The sequence below is a fragment of the Perissodus microlepis genome, chromosome 22 (genome assembly GCF_051167445.1).
Source record: "Perissodus microlepis isolate ML-2025 ecotype Zambia chromosome 22, ASM5116744v1, whole genome shotgun sequence".
Classification (NCBI taxonomy): Eukaryota; Metazoa; Chordata; class Actinopteri; order Cichliformes; family Cichlidae; genus Perissodus; species Perissodus microlepis.
In genome coordinates, this window is record NC_140481.1 from 31,131,587 (window position 1) to 31,150,896 (window position 19,310).

The window sequence follows — 19,310 nt, forward strand, 5'->3', positions numbered from 1 at the left end:
CCGCCCTCTCGCTCAGCCGCTTAGTGCCTGAGCTCGGATCATACCAATATCAGGGGGGATTCACGCACAGTCGTAAATTCCCACAGTGTGCACTATGTGCTTCGAATATTGTGTGTACTTTTTGTTTTATACAGTTGTCAGCCAGGCATCTAACTATGAAAAAATTACACTCCAAAAGACCCCGGGCTTCTGACAAAACAACCCGGGCTTAAGCCCAGTAAGCCACCCCCACGCTCCGCCCCTGGGTACCAGAACATCTAGTTGTTGTTAAGAACATCCTGACTGGTCCTACACTTGGTGGTAACAGATCCTCCCACAGCAGAGCTCACTGCTCCAGGCTGAGTCACTGTGATCTGTCCTCTGACTCACACAGAGATGTATTAGTTATATTTATTTTCCTCTTTGAAATATGTTGATTTCAGCATTTTTGACAAAATTCTAAAACTGCTGATATTTGAAGATTTTTTGCAGTTAAATCACAAATTTTTACCTTGAGAAAAATATCAAATATTCTGCAGTTTTTTCTTCCAGATTATAGATTTGAAAATTTGTTATATTGCTTCTGTTTTAATTTTCTTACATATCATACAAAAACAATATGAACAGTCAGTTATTTAGTTGAGTTTGTTTGTTTCAGAGTCAGAGAGCCGTGTCTCTCTACAGTCAGAGGTTTTTGTATGACGGCTGAGTTTGTATCACTGTGGTTCACGTTTGGTGGAGGAACCAGAATGTAAAACTTACATCCAACATCCAGAGTAAAAGCTGCTTTATATATTTTTACTGTTAATTTATTTTCACTTCAGAAAAAAAAGACCCAAATATTTAAACTGACATATCTAATCTCTGTAAGCCGCCCACAGCCCTACAACATGTAACTACAACAGTTACATGTGCTGGCATTATAAATTACCAGTATACAGTGCTGAGGTCACACAAACACATTTTCTGAAATATTGTTTTTCCTTCTTCCAGCTGCTACCTGAGCCTTGTTGATGGTTCCAAGCTTTGAGCACAAAAATCAGTCCACTCCATAATGCTTTGTGTTGATCACATTGAATGTGGACAAAGCCACGGAGATGATCGTCGACTTCACGAAGACTCGCACCACCCACACACCACTCAGCATCCACGGTTCCACGGTAGAGATTGTCAACAGCACCAAGTTCCTGGGAGTTCACATCTCAGACGACCTCACCTGGACCACTAACACCACCCCATCACCAAAAAGGCCCAGCAGCACCTCCACTTCCTGAGACGCATGAAGTGGGCCAACCTCCCTCCTCCCACCCTCACCATTTTCTACAGGAGCACCATAGAGAGCGTTCTCACCAGCTGCATCCCCGTGTGGTTCGGTAACTGCAAAGTCGGCGACCTCAGTCAGCTACACCGGATCTTCAAAGCAGCTGTCAAGATCATTGGAACGTCTCTCCCTCTGCTACAGGACATCTTTCACAAACGCTGCATCAGTAAGGCCTCCTGCATCGTGCGTGACCCCTCACACCCCTCATATGGACTCTTTTCCCTCCTCCCATCCGTCAGCTGTATCGCAGCATTGGGGCCCGATCCTCCAGACTGCAGGATAGCTTTTCCCCCCAAGCCATTAGACTCCTGAACTCACTACCAGCCCCCCCACTCCCCCCACCACACACACCCACACAAACCACTAACGAACTCTATTGGACCCCACATACCACTGCCTTTGTAAATACAGATGCTGCTCTATGGACAATCCTAATCTCAGGAATCCTGCTCATGTTGATCACTTTATTTCACATTATAAACTGTAAAGCTGCTGCTGCTGCTATGCTGGTCATTCTAAACCACTTCAAAGTCACTTTAAATCTCAATTGTTAATTGTAAATTTTAGACTGCTATTAAACCCTCTACCTCAAAGTGTATATTTACTCCCCTTACTTCAGTCTCAAGTGTATATATATTTATTCTTCTTATTCTTATTCTTTCTATATTTATTGTTGTTCTTTTGCACTATATGGAGCTGGAGCCTCGTCGTCTTATCTCTCTATATACTAAACTGTATACAGCAGAGATGACAATAAAGTTTACTTTGACTTTGACTCATGGTGAGATGGTTTCATCTGAGAGTCTGAAGTGCAGGATGAACTTTAAATCTCAGAGTAAGGGTTGTATATATGTGACAAATATGTCACTGCATATGGTTTGGATGTTATGTATATGTAGTTATGGACACATATGATTTAATCATGAAAGCAGCTCATGACTTCTGATTTTTAGTCATGTTTGTTTTTGAACTTTTTATTTTCATATTATTTTAAACTTTTTATTTTCATATTATTTAAAATAGGCGCTCTATGAGAAGTATTGCATTTATTTTAAAATATGTCAGCATCAAATTAACATATTTGATGCTGTGTAGTATGAAACTGAGGTCAAATGTCATGATGAAGAGTTTTTTTAATAACAGTTCCACTTTTGCCTCCTCTGGACTTTCTATTTCTACTAATTTTTATTAGCAGAGAAATATATCTGTGTGTGTGTGTGTGTGTGTGTGTGTGTGTGTGTGTGTGTGTGTGTGTGTGTGTCCTCAGTGAACTGTATCAGTCTCTGCAGTATCTTCCAGCTGCAGCAGTCACTTCAGTTTCTGTTCAGTCTGACTGAGGGAGGTTTTTGTACGACTGTTTTTCACTGTGTGATCACATACTGACTGTTGATATAGTGCCAACTCTTACAGTAATAAACTGCTGCATCTTCAGCCTGGACTCCACTGATGGTCAGAGTGAAGTCTTTGTGTGATCCACTGCCTGTAAAACGAGCTGGAATCCCTGAATATCGATTGATAGACCAATAAACGAGCAGTTTAGGAACTCCTCCATCTTTCTGTTGGTACCAGTGCAAATAGTGGTTGTTGTTCCAAACATTAACATTCTGACTGGTCCTACACTTGATGCTCACAGATCCTCCCACAGCAGAGCTCACTGCTCCAGGCTGAGTCACTGTGATCTGTCCTCTGGACTCTGAGGACACAGAGACAAAAACATAAAGCAGCTTCATGGTTTTGTGGGCTTCATTTCAGAGGGACAGATGTTGATAGAGGAGAGGAGTTTGATTCTCTGGACTTTACCTGTGAAGCAGCAGCAGAGGAGAGTCCAGATGAGGACGCAGATCAAAGTCATGTTTTTGATGAGGAGGATTTCTGTGGCTTCTGTTGTGATGAAGGACAGCTGTCAGTCATCCAGTGTTCAACTCTCAGGACTATAAACTCTCCCAGAGCACTGGAGCATGGTGCTGCTGATGCAAAGTGCCTCTCTATGGAAATGATCTGACTGACTCCAGCAGGGATGTTGTTTGTCAATGAATCAACCACTTCATGATATTGACAAAAACAAAGGTGCTCATTTCAGTATCCAGTTAGACTTATTTAAGTGGAAATTATTTTTCTGAATGTCTCTTTCTATTTAACCTTTGTGCCCTCATCAAATTTTCCACCATGTCGACACCTTCATATACAAAAATGTACATGCAAAAAATTTTCCATAAAGTCCTCATATGGCAATATTTTTTCTCCTTTTTTTTCAAAATTAAATTGAGCCCTTTTCCAACTTAAATAATTTTCACAGTTTTAACCCTTTAAATGCCACTTTAAACAGTTTAATCTTTATTAAAAAAAACTCTCAAAAACTAAATATTTTCCATATAATAAACAGGATGGGGATGGGTCATTGGTGTTTATTAGTGTCTTGGACATGTCAAAGTTGAGCAACAAAACTGATTTGATTGCATAATTATTAAGTTATTTATGAAAAACAAAAAAGCTGAAAAAATATTGTTGTATGAGGATTTAATGCCAGATTCTGTTCTTGTACATTTTTGTCCACGAAGGTGTCGACAGGGTGCAAAATGCATCAACAGAGTACGGATGACATGTAAAACTAAAACACACCAGATTTCAAAAAACTTGACCAAAAAGAAGATTTCCTGCAAAAATCCATGTCACAAGTTATAACACAGCCAAAATGATCACAAAATTTAAAAAAGTATAAAAAATGCTTTAAAATGTGAACATCTGCTGATCCTGTTCCAGTCCTTAAATTTATGGCTCAAAGAATGAGAGGATGAGATGAGATGCCACAAGGCTGCTGCTGGTCTTTTAATAAAGCTTTTAATAAACAGGATGTAGCTCCTCCCAAAAGGACAGACGGAAGCAAAAGGAGGAAGAAAACCATGAAAAGTTCCAACAGGGCAGATTGTTAAACATCAGGTGTAGTAAAAAGGTTGAATGTGTTCTTATGTCCACATCTAATGTGAGTCGAGCTGTTTGGGTCACGTCAGCGGTCGATGAACCAGCTGCTCTTCATAATTCCTCATCCTGAAGCAGTTCTTTGTCCTGCATTTGATTCTGATCATCACATTAAAACTATATTAATAAAGAGATTCAGTGACATAATTAAAGTACATGGTATCATTTGCATGGAGAACTTTACCAAAAACAGGAGCAGAGAGAAAAGTCTGTATCTCTTGTTGTCTAACAGTGAATTACTATGATCCCATTTTAATAGCTGACAGTAATGCTAACAATAATTTAAAATAGAACATAAATACTCTCAAATCAGCTGTGTTAGTGGAAATATTTATAACTGTAAATATGTATTGCAAAATTAAATTAAAATGTAGTCATGTCAGAGACACGTTGCCTGAAGTTTTTGCTTTAAAGATGATTACATGATAATCAGAAATATTTGTATTTCTGTAGAACTTAAAGCAGGATGAATTAGTCATTAGTCTTTTGAGTTTCTAGCTTTCATAATTGAAAGATCAAATATTTAAATGATTGTTTTCAATCGTTGCTCGTATCGATATTCTCTGTTTTACAGATAATTAATTGCAGCAATAACATTTTATTTTGAGCATGAGGAACTGATGAGATTAACATTTATAAAATGTTATTATAACAAAATTTAAAAACTATTTTTAAAATTATCAAAATATTTTATCAATGTAAAATAATGTGTGTTTCTGAGCAGCTGTCAGTTCAGATGATCTTTTTTCTCAGTTCCTCTCCAGCTGTGTGAGGTTTTTGTACAGCGTTGTATCACTGTGTGAACGGCCACGTGTTACACTGCTGACAGTAATAAACTCCTGCATCTTCAGCCTGAACTCTGCTGATAGTCAGAGTGAAGTCAGTCCCAGATCCACTTCCACTGAAACGATCAGAAACTCCAGACTGACGGTTTGTAGCATAATAAATTAAGAGTTTGGGAGATTCTCCGTCCTTTTGAAGGTACCAGTTGAGGCATGAGCCAACACTTGAACTGGCTTTACATCTGACAGAGACAGTCTGTGCTGGAACAACAGACTGAGCTTCAGGAGTCTGAGTCAAGACTTTTTCTCCTGATGAACCTGAAAACATGAAAAAGTGGAGAAAAGTTATTGAGATGATGAACATCCAAACATTCGAGGATCATTTCTCTAACATGGAGAACAGATGGAAGAAGGTCAGTGCTGCTGGTTTCAGAGTTTCTCCATCATAGCAGAACATCATTGTGGTGAACCTGGCTGCATGCTGAAGTTTTCACAGAGAGTCTCACCCTGAACAAGGAGCCCCAGGGTGGCCAGCAGTAGAGTCAGTGACATCATCATTGTGCTGCTGGTGTGTGAGTGGCTCTGAAAGGCCTGGACAGCCACTGATCAACACTGGCCTCTTAACAGCTGTGAGCAGAGAGGCAGGACACATATGCAAACACACAGAGTCAGTCAGCTGCAGCTGTCCTCTGCTGAATAATTAAATCATTCATGACATCTAGTGGAGAGATAAATTTGAATTAAAAAAAAAAATCAAATGGAAAATGTGAAATAATTCAAATATGAATTGTAATACAAATAAATATAGACATGCATGGATTTAAGACGGGCCTTAAGTTTGAACAAAGACAGAGACTCAACAATGTTAAATCAAAAGCTGTAAGATGGACTGGAAGAGTTCATGGAGTCAGGGGCAATCTTTTGAGACAGACTCAGATTTCTGAACATTTTGCCTTGAACATCCTGTTTTTGCTGGTTTAAATTTCTGCAACAAAAAGGCAGTTTGCTTGTGTTTGAGATTTAGATCCTACCACATTTCTTTGCCATGTTTATGTCTCTTCAGGTTGAATCCTTTTCCCCCAATAGGGCTTTGGAGCGTGATGTCACAGGAGATGGGCCACGCCCCCTTCCGCCATGACAGTAGGCCAGACAAACGATACCATTTCAGCTATGGATCGTACGTGTTGTGTTGTCGGTTGCAACGTTAGATCACACGATCGTGAAGGCAAGAAGCTGGATAATGGGCTCTCTTTTAATCGTTTTCCATCCTGGAGGCAACATGAGGGATCCCATGTATCCGATATTACTAAACAAAGACGTCAGGCTTGGATTGCAGCGGTGAGACGAGCGGATATCGAGTTCTCTGCAATCCCCAGCTTTTTTTGGTTTGCTCGCGGCATTTTCTTTCCGGTGAGTTCTAAATTAATTCATATCACTCTTGAAAGGCTTTTAGTGTTATTTTCAATGTGCTGAGGTCATAGATAATGAGATAAAACATGCTAATGTGTGATGCTGCAGAACCACGTCATGTCGACTGAGTAGCTTATGATTTGGCATTATTGCAGGCAAACCAGCATATGAAATGGATGTAACAAATCCAGACTGGGCACCAGTAGAGCAGAGCTACAGATTAAAAATGCCCAAGGCGAAGTGGTCAAAGTCTGGCTGTACTTCACAGCAAAATATGCAAACTCAGCAGCCTGCAACAAGTGCTTTAAGCTGATACTGTGATACTGTCAAAGGAGGCAACACCTCAAATCTGATGAAACACCTGGCGACGCATAGCGTTTTTTTTAAAGCCGAGAAATGCGCCGTATTTGATATCTTGCTGCGAGACCTCACACCGTGCACATCTACTGCGGGTGTGGTGCCTGTTATCGGACCCGGAGTTAGCAACATCCCCCAAAAACCCGAAGAGGAGAGTCCTGGCCCCTAGCCCTGCCAGTGTAGCAGAAATGATGATGATGATGATGGCAGCAGCAGCCGTTCTTCTCTGCGTGAGTAGCTTAATGTTGTCCGTGTGTAATTTACGTTGAGTAGGCTAACCACGTTATTACATTAATGCATGTAAGGTGAACTAGCAAACACCGTCGTAGTTACATGCGGCTGTCTTCTTGTTTGATGGCAGATGCTCCCTTCACCCTGGCCAAAAAGGCTAAAATGACCAAAGAAAAAGTGGAAAACAGCTAAACATGAGAGGTTTTTGGACAAAGTTTGTTTTTTTTCCATTGTTTAAGCACTGCTTCCAGCCCAGAGTGATACCATATATGCCCTATAGCTGCAGAAAAGGCTAACATTGTTATCTTTTTACAAAAAAACAGCTGAACATGAGAGGTTTTTGGACCAATTTTGTGTTTTCCATTCTTTAAGCACCGGTTTGAGCACCGTTTAAGCACCGGCACCGTTTCAAAAGTACCGGTTTGGCACCGGTATCGGATAAAACCTAAACGATACCCATCCCTAGTCCCGAGTATGGCCTGGAAGTCCTGAGGTCAAAATGGGAGACGCCCCCAAGGGTGATGAGAATCGTTGAGTGCGAGAGGAACTGACCTGAAAGATAGGATCATGGCCAAGCTTGAAACCTGGACCCCCCGTAGCCGGTTACCAAGATTACGTGAAGTACCCTCAGAAGGTCTGCTAGATGATGTTAATGCAGCACTACGGACAATACCTACAACCACGATTACCGACACTAACATTAAATTACTAAATTACCGACCAACCTGTGCACTGCCTGGATTGATTACAAGAAGGCCTATGACACTAGAGGCCAACTCCAAGCCCATAGCACAAGTCGCCATCAAGTGCGGGATCTACCAAGGAGATGCTCTGTCCCCACAGCAGTGGGGACAGCAGTGCTGTTCTGCATAGGCCTGAACCCCCTCAGTGAGATCATTGACAAGACTGGCTACGGATACTGGCTACGGAACGGAGCAGTTGTCAGCCACCTCCTGTACATGGATGACATCAAGCTGTATGCCAAGAGTGAACGAGACATCGATTCACTGATCCACACCACCAGGCTATACAGCAATGACATTGGAATGTCGTTCGGACTGGAGAAGTGTAGTCGGATGGTAACGAAGAGAGGGAAGGTAGCCAGAACTGAGGGGATTGAACTACCAGAAGGCAACATTGCAGACATAGAGGACAGTTACAAGTACCTGGGGATCCCGCAGGCGAATGGGAACCATGAAGAGGCCGCTAGAAAAGCTGCAACCACCACCAGCAACATCAAAAAGAAGAAATATGAGAAGCTTGAGACGAGGGCTCAGAGAAGAGTTTGGGAAGTTGTGGAGGGTGAAGGTAACGGTGGTCCCCGTGGTAATCGGAGCACTAGGTGTGGTGACTTCCGAACTAGGCGAGTGGCTCCAGCAGATCCCGGGAACAACATCGGAGATCTCTGTCCAGAAGAGCGCAGTCCTGGGAACAGCTAAGATACTGTGCAGGACCCTCAAGCTCCCAGGCCTCTGGTACCAGGACCCGAGCTTGAAGGATAAACCGCCCGCAGGGGCGAGATGGGTGTTTAGTTTTTTTTTTTTATATATATGTATGTATGTATGTATATATCATCCATAACTCAGACTTGTAGTCATTTTAAAGCTACTGTAAATGTTTCCACTTCTGCTTCTTTTATTTCCAGTGTAGTTTGAACATATTTCAGCTCAAACTGTGTGATGATTCTCTCTGTGCTGATATGCATGAGAGGTTTCTTAAAGGGAAGTAAAACAATGTGTGAGTTAATGACTGGTGGAGCAGAAAAAACACCTGACAGAAACTTCTTAACGGAGAAAATCAAATGGTGGTTCCTGTCCTCTAAGCTGATTGGTGTTTCCTAGGTGATACCCGCCCCGCCCTGAAGGTGCTGGGTCCTTCTAGTGAGGAGCTGATGCAGGGAATGGCCACACTCACATGTCTGGCCAACAAGGGCTTCCCCTCAGACTGGAGTCTGTCCTGGAAGGTGGATGGCAGTGGCAGCATCAGCTGGGAGGAGAGCAGGAGCCCCGTGGTGCAGGAGAACGACGGCCTCTACAGCTGGAGCAGCACCCTGAGGCTCCCTGCAGACCACTGGATGAAGGTGGGCTCTGTGACCTGTGAGGCCACCCAGGGCTCCCAGACTCTGGTCTCAGAGATACTGAGGAGAGACCAGTGTTCCCAGTCCTGATGTCATTTACTGAGTCGTTGTTGCTGTTTTTCTTGTGGTACAGCTCTTTGCTTATGTGCTGTAACATCCTTTGTTTCCTTGTTACTTCTACTTCTCATATTAAAAAAACAAAACAATAAAAATTGTTCCATCTCATAAATACCAAAATCATAACAAATGCCTCTACATTCATCCCTTTGTGTGTATGATCTGTTCTAAAAAGAATAAAATTAGTAACCATGGTCTTTGAGCACTCGAGTTTAACAAATACACCTTAAAATAGAAACATTTAATAAGCCCAACCAAAATAAAAAAAAACAAGAGTTATATGATTTGAAAAGATTGACTATATTGTTATTTCCACATTTAATATACTTTTAAAGAAATAGGAGCCAAGTTGATGGTATATATTTCCTCTTCATAATTTCTAGTCTTGATACAGTTATTTCACCTGTTTTTTATTACACACACTCACACAGATGACATGACATCTTATATGTCATCTCCACTTAAGTATTTCATGAGCTGTGTGCAGGCAGGATTGGTGGACCCAATGTGCAGATACACAGAGGCAAAAACATGAACTCAAAACAGCTTTGGTATCTCCAGATTTCTGTAGATACCAGCAATGTCATCACTAACACTTGAACTGGCTTTACATCTGATAGAGACAGTCTGTCCTGGAACAACAGACTGAGCTTTAGGAGTCTGAGTCAGGATGATTTCTGCTGATGAAGCTGGAAATACAAAAAAGAACAATTAATGAGATAAATCCGTCTTTCATTTCATTTCATTTTTAATTTTGTTTCAAATGTAGTATAGTAGTAATAGTAGTAATTCAATTCCTATACACATGTATTAATAGACCTCTCTGCATTGAATCATATCTGTTATTAACCTCTGTCTCTCTTCCACAGCATGTCTTTTATCCTGTCTTCCTTCTCTCACCCCAACCAATCACAGCAGATGGCCCCGCCCCTCCCTGAGCCTGGTTCTGCCGGAGGTTTCTTCCTGTTAAAAGGGAGTTTTTCCTTCCCACTGTCGTCAAAGTGCTTGCTCATAGGGGGTCATATGATTGTTGGGTTTTTCTCTGTATCTATGAAGCGCCTTGAGGCGACTTTTGTTGTGATTTGGCGCTATATAAATAAAATTGAATTGAATTGAAATTGAAACCTTCCTCTCAAAAGTCACACTGTTTCCATGCATGAAAAGGAGCAGGAAGAAGAATAAATTCTTATGAACACCTGCCCCCTATCTATAATAGTACAAGTAGGCACTTACAACCACAATACACTCTGGAATTATTGTGTACATAGCAAAACAAAACAATATACTCAACAATGTGCAATACCACTAAATATCAAACTAAAAGGATAATTCTTTCTACAGTTACCTTCTGTTATTTTCAGCTTTTTCATATTCATTTATCATTTTATTCTTGTAGCACATTTTAAATTGAAAAACATTTGTGCAACCCTTAAGATGATCATGGAGAGAATTCCACATTCTTATATCTTTGACTGTTGGACATATTTGCCTTTGTGTGGTCCGAGCAAACTGATGCTTAAAATAAAACTTCCTTCTGCTATCCCCATTTTTTGAACACAATACAAATAATCTTTGTAACTTAAGAGCTAATGTTTTATTTTTTCCTCTAAACATAATAATTAATGTCTGTAATATCACTATAAATTCAAGTTTTAATAATTTCGATTTTATAAACAAACTATTAGTTTGTTCTCTATATTTAACGTTATGCATAATTCGAAGCGTTCTCTTCTGTAATAAGTATAGTGCTGTTAAATTAGTCACATATGTATCCCCCCATACTTCAACACAATAACTCAAATAGGGTAAAAAATATGAAAAATATAATATTCGCATTGTCTTGTAATCTAATATATATCTGACATTACCCAGGATATAAATATTTTTGGCCATATTTTTTTAATATGTTCAACATGAAATTTCCATGTTAACTTGTCATCCACTATTACACCCAGAAAACGCAATTCTGTAACTCTTTCAGTGAATACTCCATCTATGGATAATACTATCTCTTCTTCCTTTACACGGTTTCCGAATATCATAAACTTTTTTCCAAATTCGGCGATAACTTATTTACATCAAACCATTTTTTTTAGTTTTTTTCATTTCAATAACCATAATTTTAGCCAATTCTTTCAAGTTTTCTCTGGAGCACAAAAAATTTGTGTCGTCTGCAAACAAAACAAAATTTAACATTTTCGACACATCACAAATGTTGTTTATATATAAATTAAAAGGTTTTGGTCCTAAAACAGAACCTCGAGGGACCCCACATTCTATTTTCATTCTTTCAGATGAATTAACTAAACACTGCACATACTGAAACCTATTATCTAAGTAACTGCTTAACCATTTCATTACAATTCCTCTCACACCATAAGTACTTAACTTGGAAATGAAGATGGAGTGTTGCATCTTTAAAATGTACATTAATCAAATTTTATAGGTTTTGTCTTTTATATACTGCATGTTCATGTTGGTATAGTAGGGTTAGTTGGTCACTAGCCTGTTTTGTCTTGCTGTCTTTGGACTTTCCATTAGAAAGACTGTCTTTCATTTTGTCGAGATTCATTCATTCATGGATATTGTAACAGAGTTTAAAATATTGAAATCATTTCATGGTCGCTTTAAAGAACATGGAGAATATGGTAAAGCGTGTGTGTGTGTGTGTGTGTGTGTGTGTGTGTGTGTGTGTGTGTGTGTGTCCTCAGTGAACTGTATCAGTCTCTGCAGTATCTTCCAGCTGCAGCAGTCACTTCAGTTTCTGTTCAGTCTGACTGAGGGAGGTTTTTGTACGACTGTTTTTCACTGTGTGACAACCCACTGACTGTTAGGATAGTGCCAGCTTTTACAGTAATAAACTGCTGCATCTTCAGCCTGGACTCCACTGATGGTCAGAGTGAAGTCAGAGTTTGATCCACTGCCTGTAAAACGAGCTGGAATCCCTGATAATAGCTGATTGACATATTTTATTAAAGGTTTAGGAACTCCTCCATCCTTCTGTTGGTACCAAAACATATGGTTATTGCCATGAACATTCTGACTGGTCCTACACTTGATGTTCACAGTTCCTCCCACAGCAGAGCTCACTGCTCCAGGCTGAGTCACTGTATATTGTCCTCTGGACTCTGAGGATACAGAGACAAAAACATAAAGCAGCTTCATGGTTTTGTGGGCTTCATTTCAGAGGGACAGATGTTGATAGAGGAGAGGAGTTTGATTCTCTGGACTTTACCTGTGAAGCAGCAGCAGAGGAGAGTCCAGATGAGGACGCAGATCAAAGTCATGTTTTTGATGAGGAGGATTTCTGTGGCTTCTGTTGTGATGAAGGACAGCTGTCAGTCATCCAGTGTTCAACTCTCAGGACTATAAACTCTCCCAGAGCACTGGAGCATGGTGCTGCTGATGCAAAGTGCCTCTCTATGGAAATCATCTGACTGACTTCAACAGGATTACATCACAAGCAGTCATCACATTGTGAATTCACAGGTGTCATTTCGATCAGTCAACATGGTTTGAGGGACATTTGTAAAAACATCTAAATGATATGATTCACATTTATTCAGAAAAGTATATTTTAACATCCCCTGGTCTAGTTTTGTTTTGGTTGCTGTGGCTCTAAGTCAGCACAGACTTGGATCAGTCTAATAATGCTGTTTCGTAATGGATCAATCAAATTAACATTTTACTGAAATTCAAAGTAAGTTCTCTAAATTTGGTCCTGTATTGGAGCAGATAACATGTGGACGTCTTTGCCACAAGGATACTCCTTTTTTTATTTATTTTTTTCAGAGGCTCAAAAATGGATGGATGCATTGGATGGATGCTTCTGAGCTACAGTAGCCCCAGGTGGCTGTATCATAGTCAAAGTCTACCACCAAGAGATCAAGAGTCATCTTCATGAAAGGAAACTCTTGCCAGTTACAAACTGCTGGTTACACTCAAGAACTGGAAGACTGGATTAGACTTTGCCAGAAAAACACAGAAAAATCAGGAACAGTTCCAAGATGAAGTTTTATCAGCATAATTGGAAAAGAAAATGATGAAGAAGGAAAACTGATCTGAAGCATATCACATCATCTGTCAAAGATGTTGGAGCCAATGTTACTCATTGGAGCAGTTGGAAAGTCATTGGACAGCACTTCACAGTGCAAATAGATAATGACCCAAAGAACACTGACAACCCAAGACTTTCTCAGGTGAAGAAATGGTCAAGTCACCTTTTTTTTGGTCTCCTATTATTAAATAGCCACAAGGCTCAAAATGTGGGTTTAGTGTCAGGGATACAGTTCATTTAAGATTTAAGCTAGGTGTTAGAGTTCAGGATTCATTTTTAAGGTTAGGGTAAGAGGCTGGGGAAAGCATTATGTCAACTAGATGTCCTCACTAAGGTATAAAAAGCATTTATTTGTGTGTGTGTGTGTGTGTGTGTGTGTGTGTGTGTGTGTGTGTGTGTGTGTGTGTGTGTGTCCTCAGTGAACTGTATCAGTCTCTGCAGTATCTTCCAGCTGCAGCAGTCACTTCAGTTTCTGTTCAGTCTGACTGAGGGAGGTTTTTGTACGACTGTTTTTCACTGTGTGACAACCCACTGACTGTTAGGATAGTGCCAGCTTTTACAGTAATAAACTGCTGCATCTTCAGCCTGGACTCCACTGATGGTCAGAGTGAAGTCAGAGTTTGATCCACTGCCTGCAAAATGAGCTGGAATCCCTGATACTCGAGTGCTAGCATACTTAATGAGCAGTTTAGGAACTCCTCCATCTTTCTGTTTGTACCAGTGTAAATAATTGCTATAAACATCCTGACTGGTCCTACACTTGATGCTCACAGTTCCTCCCACAGCAGAGCTCACTGCTCCAGGCTGAGTCACTGTGATCTGTCCTCTGGACTCTGAGGATACAGAGACAAAAACATAAAGCAGCTTCATGGTTTTGTGGGCTTCATTTCAGAGGGACAGATGTTGATAGAGGAGAGGAGTTTGCTTCTCTGGACTTTACCTGTGAAGCAGCAGCAGAGGAGAGTCCAGATGAGGACGCAGATCAAAGTCATGTTTTTGATGAGGAGGATTTCTGTGGCTTCTGTTGTGATGAAGGACAGCTGTCAGTCATCCAGTGTTCAACTCTCAGGACTATAAACTCTCCCAGAGCACTGGAGCATGGTGCTGCTGATGCAAAGTGCCTCTCTATGGAAATGAACTGACTGAAAACAACAAGTAGTTGGATCAAATAGTCGATGCTGTTTATCAATTAATCAGTCAGTTTTTCACAATGTTCACTGTAAATTATTTCAAAAAGACTGATTATTTGGAAATGATATTTCCTTTTTCTTCTTTGAATAGTTAAGTTGTCTTTATCTTGATCAGGTCATGAATCAATTAAAAAAATAATTGGTTTGAAATGTTGTTTATATTTTGTATAAAAATACTTTTGAGTGTATGAAAATGTTTTCTTTCTTGTGTTTTAGGACACATCCACACATTGATGGATGTGTGGGATTTTTAAATTTGGGTAATTTCTGAAATCTTTTACAAAAACATGTCCATTGACTGAGAAAGGCAAGAAAATGTTTCATGATCAAACCAGAGCAGTACTTTGTGATATAACCCCAAGTGTTGCCAAATGCCAACAAAACATGCAAACAATGTCTGAAGATAAAGGCACAGACATTCGTCCATGTAAGACAAAATCTGATTTCCTCTTGTTCACTTAAAAAAGAAGAAGAAAAGAAATGTTGTACTTGTCTACTCAAACACATGAACAGAGTTTCAGAGAATCTTCACCCTGAAAGAAGTTTTAGAAACTTACCTGTCAGCAAATCAAAGAACCGCTTACATGTAAGCAACAGGACAGAAAAGCTTCCCCCAAAAAAGAACCTGCACATTTGAACATGGCATCAAAAATGAAAGACATTAAAAAAAAATCAGAGGAAAGTTACAATTTGCAAAACCTATTTTAGAGTTTTGTAAAACTCAGTACAAAAATCTTGCAGTGATTCACATTGATGCATGATGCTGACCACAGGATGCAAAAGTTAAACATGACCACAGCTCAGAATCATTCATCTCTGTTTTAATTTGATATTTTTATAACAGGACAACCTGTGAGACTGGAAAGACTTCGGTTTCATGCCCTGAACAGGTCACTTTCTGTTTTGTGATGTAGTGTCTGCAGTGTTGGGAAGGTTACTTTTAAAATTTATTCCACTACAGATTACAGATTACATGCCCCAAAATGTATTTTGTAACGTATTCTGAATACTTTGGATTACTTAATATATGATCATGCTTTTTACAACTACGTGAATGTGATTTATTACTGTTACTGAAGGCTACTCGCCGTACCAATAACAACTCGATTTTTACATCTTAATATAAATGAGTAACAGTAGGTGGACATTAGGTAAGGCTGCACTTTTTGCAGTGATCTGCAAACGCGTATATAAAACAGGTCCGCGGCTCCGAACTGTAGTAAAGGGACCTCTGGCTAATACGTCGGGTTCGTGTCGGGCTCGTAGCCAAAAACTAGCTTTACTTTGTTGTGTGGGTCAACTTTGTAAGAGACAGAGAGAGGCGTTGAAAGGCTGCTCCAGCAGAACTTATTGTTTCGGAGGAAAACACAAACACAGCGTACAGTCGAGTCTTAATAGCTTACTTACAACTGGGCTCGTCAGGCACTCTTCTTGGCTGCAGTGGTTATTATTATATTTACATGCTTCCAGCTCCCGTTTCTGCTCCGTGACAGCTCGTACTTTTCCTTTTTCTCCCTCCCTCGCTCACAGACACATAACGGGTATGACGGTCCATTCTCCCTGCAGCACGGACTACACTGCCCATGAGGCTACATTCTTTAGGGCGATGCCTGTAACACTCTGCCTGTTGCCTTCATATTAAATAATTTTTTGAATAATAATTTTAAAATATTTTTAAATATTTCTTCACGTCATAATGCTGGCAGCAAGCAGAGATGACATGGGCCGCAAGATTGAGACACAGACATTAGAGCCTCTTAATGCGTGTTTTCTTTGGGTTTCAGCCAGCGTGGAATTACCATAGAGAGGGCACAGCCTAACATATGAAACAGGAAAAGACCGACGTGTAATTGTATTCTGAATACCACCTTTTTAAACCGTAACTATAACAGAATACAGTTACTTATATTTTGTATTTTAAATACATAATGCTGGTACATGAATTCTGTTACTCCCCAACACTGAGTGTGCAATAAGTGCTCAGCAGTATTATGATTTTAACTGGTTCTGTGCATGATCTGAATGCACTGCAGGTTTGTGAGCATACATAAAACAGAGAGTTGTGTGTGTGTGTGTGTGTGTGTGTGTGTGTGTGGGGGGGGGGGGGGGGGTATAAAAGAGGAGCTGAGACGTCCCAAGGGCAGGGCTGACATGACTGTGAACTGTTATGTTCGATGTGTGTGTTGGCTCTCCTGCGCGAAGTAATAAATAGCTTGACCACAGCTCTTTCTGTGTTGCAGAATTTATTTACATTTCAAATAAAACTATTGCTTATATCTTGTTGGTCTTCAATTTTACTGCAGCTCTCAGATCAGTTCCTCTCCAGCTGTGTGAGGGTTTTATATGAACAGCAAACTTAAACACTGCTAACAGTAACAAACCACTGCATCTTAATTCTGAACTCTGAACTGATGATCAGAGTGACGTCAGTCCCAGACCAGCTACCAGTAAAATGATCAGAAACACCAGAGTGATGGAGATTAGCTTTATGAATTAGCAGTTTAGAAGCTTCTCCGGGTTTCTGAAGATACCAGTGAATATTTTTGCTAATGGATCATCTGATTTAACATCTGATAGAAACAGTTTGTCCATCTTCATCAGGATGATTATTCATGATGAAAGTAAAAACATCAGAAGTCATCATCATTTATAATTCAAAATATGTCATGCACCAAAATAACCAGGTCAGCTGTAAAAGTAATTGGGTGAATGTTTTCATTTGAGAAAACAAGCAGAAGAAAAGGAGAGCAACATAATAAACAACATCACGATGATCTATGGCAGCGGTCCCCAACCCCCGGGTCCGAGGCCCGGGGGTTGGGGACCGTTTTATCATGTTCACAAGTGACGTGATGGGATGTTCAGTTGATTGATTCTGATTCTGTCTCCAGTCCAGGTCGGCCGTAATCAACACTAGGTTTTTTTTTTAAAGTCAAAACACAATTATAGTATCACTGAAACAAGACTAGAAAAGTGAAAATTTAATTAATTTACTGGTTTGAACACAATATTTTAGTTGGAAGCTGAGAAAGCTACTGTCATAGGGATTTATTGTACTGAGTCACTGACAATGCTGTGTGCGTGTGTGTGTGTGTGTCTGTGCGTGTGTGTGTGTGTGCGTGTGTGTGTGTGTGTGTGTGTCTGTGCGTGTGTGTGTGTGTGTGTGTGTGTGTGTGTGTCCTCAGTGAACTGTATCAGTCTCTGCAGCTCAGACTCTAGAGCAGTGTAGACGTGTTCTCTAGAGTGATGAGTCTTCTGCTCTGGATAACTGTGTTTGTCATGTAATTGATTGCACTTTTAGTTTCCCCCCCTGAGGAATTGCCACCTTAACGTCATCAGGGGGTTTGCGTGCCTTCAAAACGGAAAATTAAAACAGCAAAAAGTAAAATAAAATATTGCTAATCAGATTCTAACAACTAAAAACATGACATTTACCTGAGTTGGATGGCCTATTTTAAAAATACTCAAACCCAACAATAGCACTTCTCACTACTGCCAATATTACCAAAACTAAAAAGGGTAGGCCAAGTTATTAAAAAAAACAGTTCACCATGTCTTTTCCTACAATTCTCAAATTAATTTGTAGAACACAACAGATTTCGTCTTGTTTTAAGCTTATTTGTTTTGTAAGGAACTCAACTCCGTTTGCAGCTGCACAGCTCAACTCTCCTTTCTCCTTAATTCAACAGTCTCCTGTTTCCCTTTCCAAAAACTCTTACAGATTTATCCATATCCAAGTTATTTGTTATGGATTTCTCGTGGGCCAAGATCAGCAAATTCCTCTTTCTATTATGTAACAAAAGTAAATAATCTTTACTAAAATCACTCTGATTACATCTTTGTATGAAACGAGGAAACTGTTGAGTGCAGAGTTGAAAACTGGGCGGGGCTTTGTGTTGGGTCTTACTGACACAGGTCCTCGAGTCGGCTCTGAGCAGCAGACAGGCTCACAGTGGTGCTTGTGGGATTGAGAAAGAAACACGTCTCTACCAGACTGAAACTGTAAGAAGAACAATGGCCTAGTCCCCCACTCACTGTACAAATATAGATATTTTTCAGTTGTTAATAATCTCACGAGTCACTGTTACTCCCATCAGCCACCACGTGGACAAGTTGTTTGTTTAGATGATTTATTCCAAGTTTCCCAACAGGATCGCTCAGCATCGTCCTCATGAGAGCTAATTTAAATAAAGGCAGTTACATGTAGAAACATCACAGCAAAACCCGCGGTGCACCTGTGCTTTACTTGCTTTGTGTCACTAAAAAACGAGTCTATTCTCAACATTACTTCCGCTCCACCAAGTTTCACAAAAAAGTCCTTCAATTAAAGGAAAATCAAATATATATATATTTCTAACAAATACAATAAAGAACATTAAAATAATTCACTATCAGCTACAGTCATTATAATTTTGACAACAGAAATTAGCTGGTCACATTTGCTCTGCCCTGCCTACTGAAAAACCTGACACAGGTTATTTACATACTAACAGTGATTAGATGTTTAGCTGGGGGGAGGGTGAGTGGGTGTTCTCTGCCGAGTGCTGTGTGAGCCTGCGCACAAACAGGACACAGAGTGAAAGAGCGAACGAGACGTGAAACCTATCATCTCATTTGTGCCTTTTTCAGGGAAATTTACTGTAGTAACTCTTGTCGATATTCAATTTGTGGGCAATCTATTCTTTTCTTTCTCAACTTCTAAAAGCTTGGCTTAAAGGGGTGTGGCCCCCTCTTGCCCCAGCGTACAGCCGGCCCTGCTCCTAAACCTGGTGGCAAGGCTTCCCAGGAGAGTTGAAGCTGTTATAGTTGCAAA

General features: G+C 40.2%; 1 pseudogene; it reads left to right on the forward strand.

Moving 5' to 3' along the window:
• The first annotated feature begins 1,258 nt into the window (after positions 1 to 1,258).
• On the forward strand, positions 1,259 to 9,223 carry LOC146363525 (Ig kappa-b4 chain C region pseudogene; annotated as a pseudogene).
• The last annotated feature ends 10,087 nt before the right edge of the window (positions 9,224 to 19,310 follow it).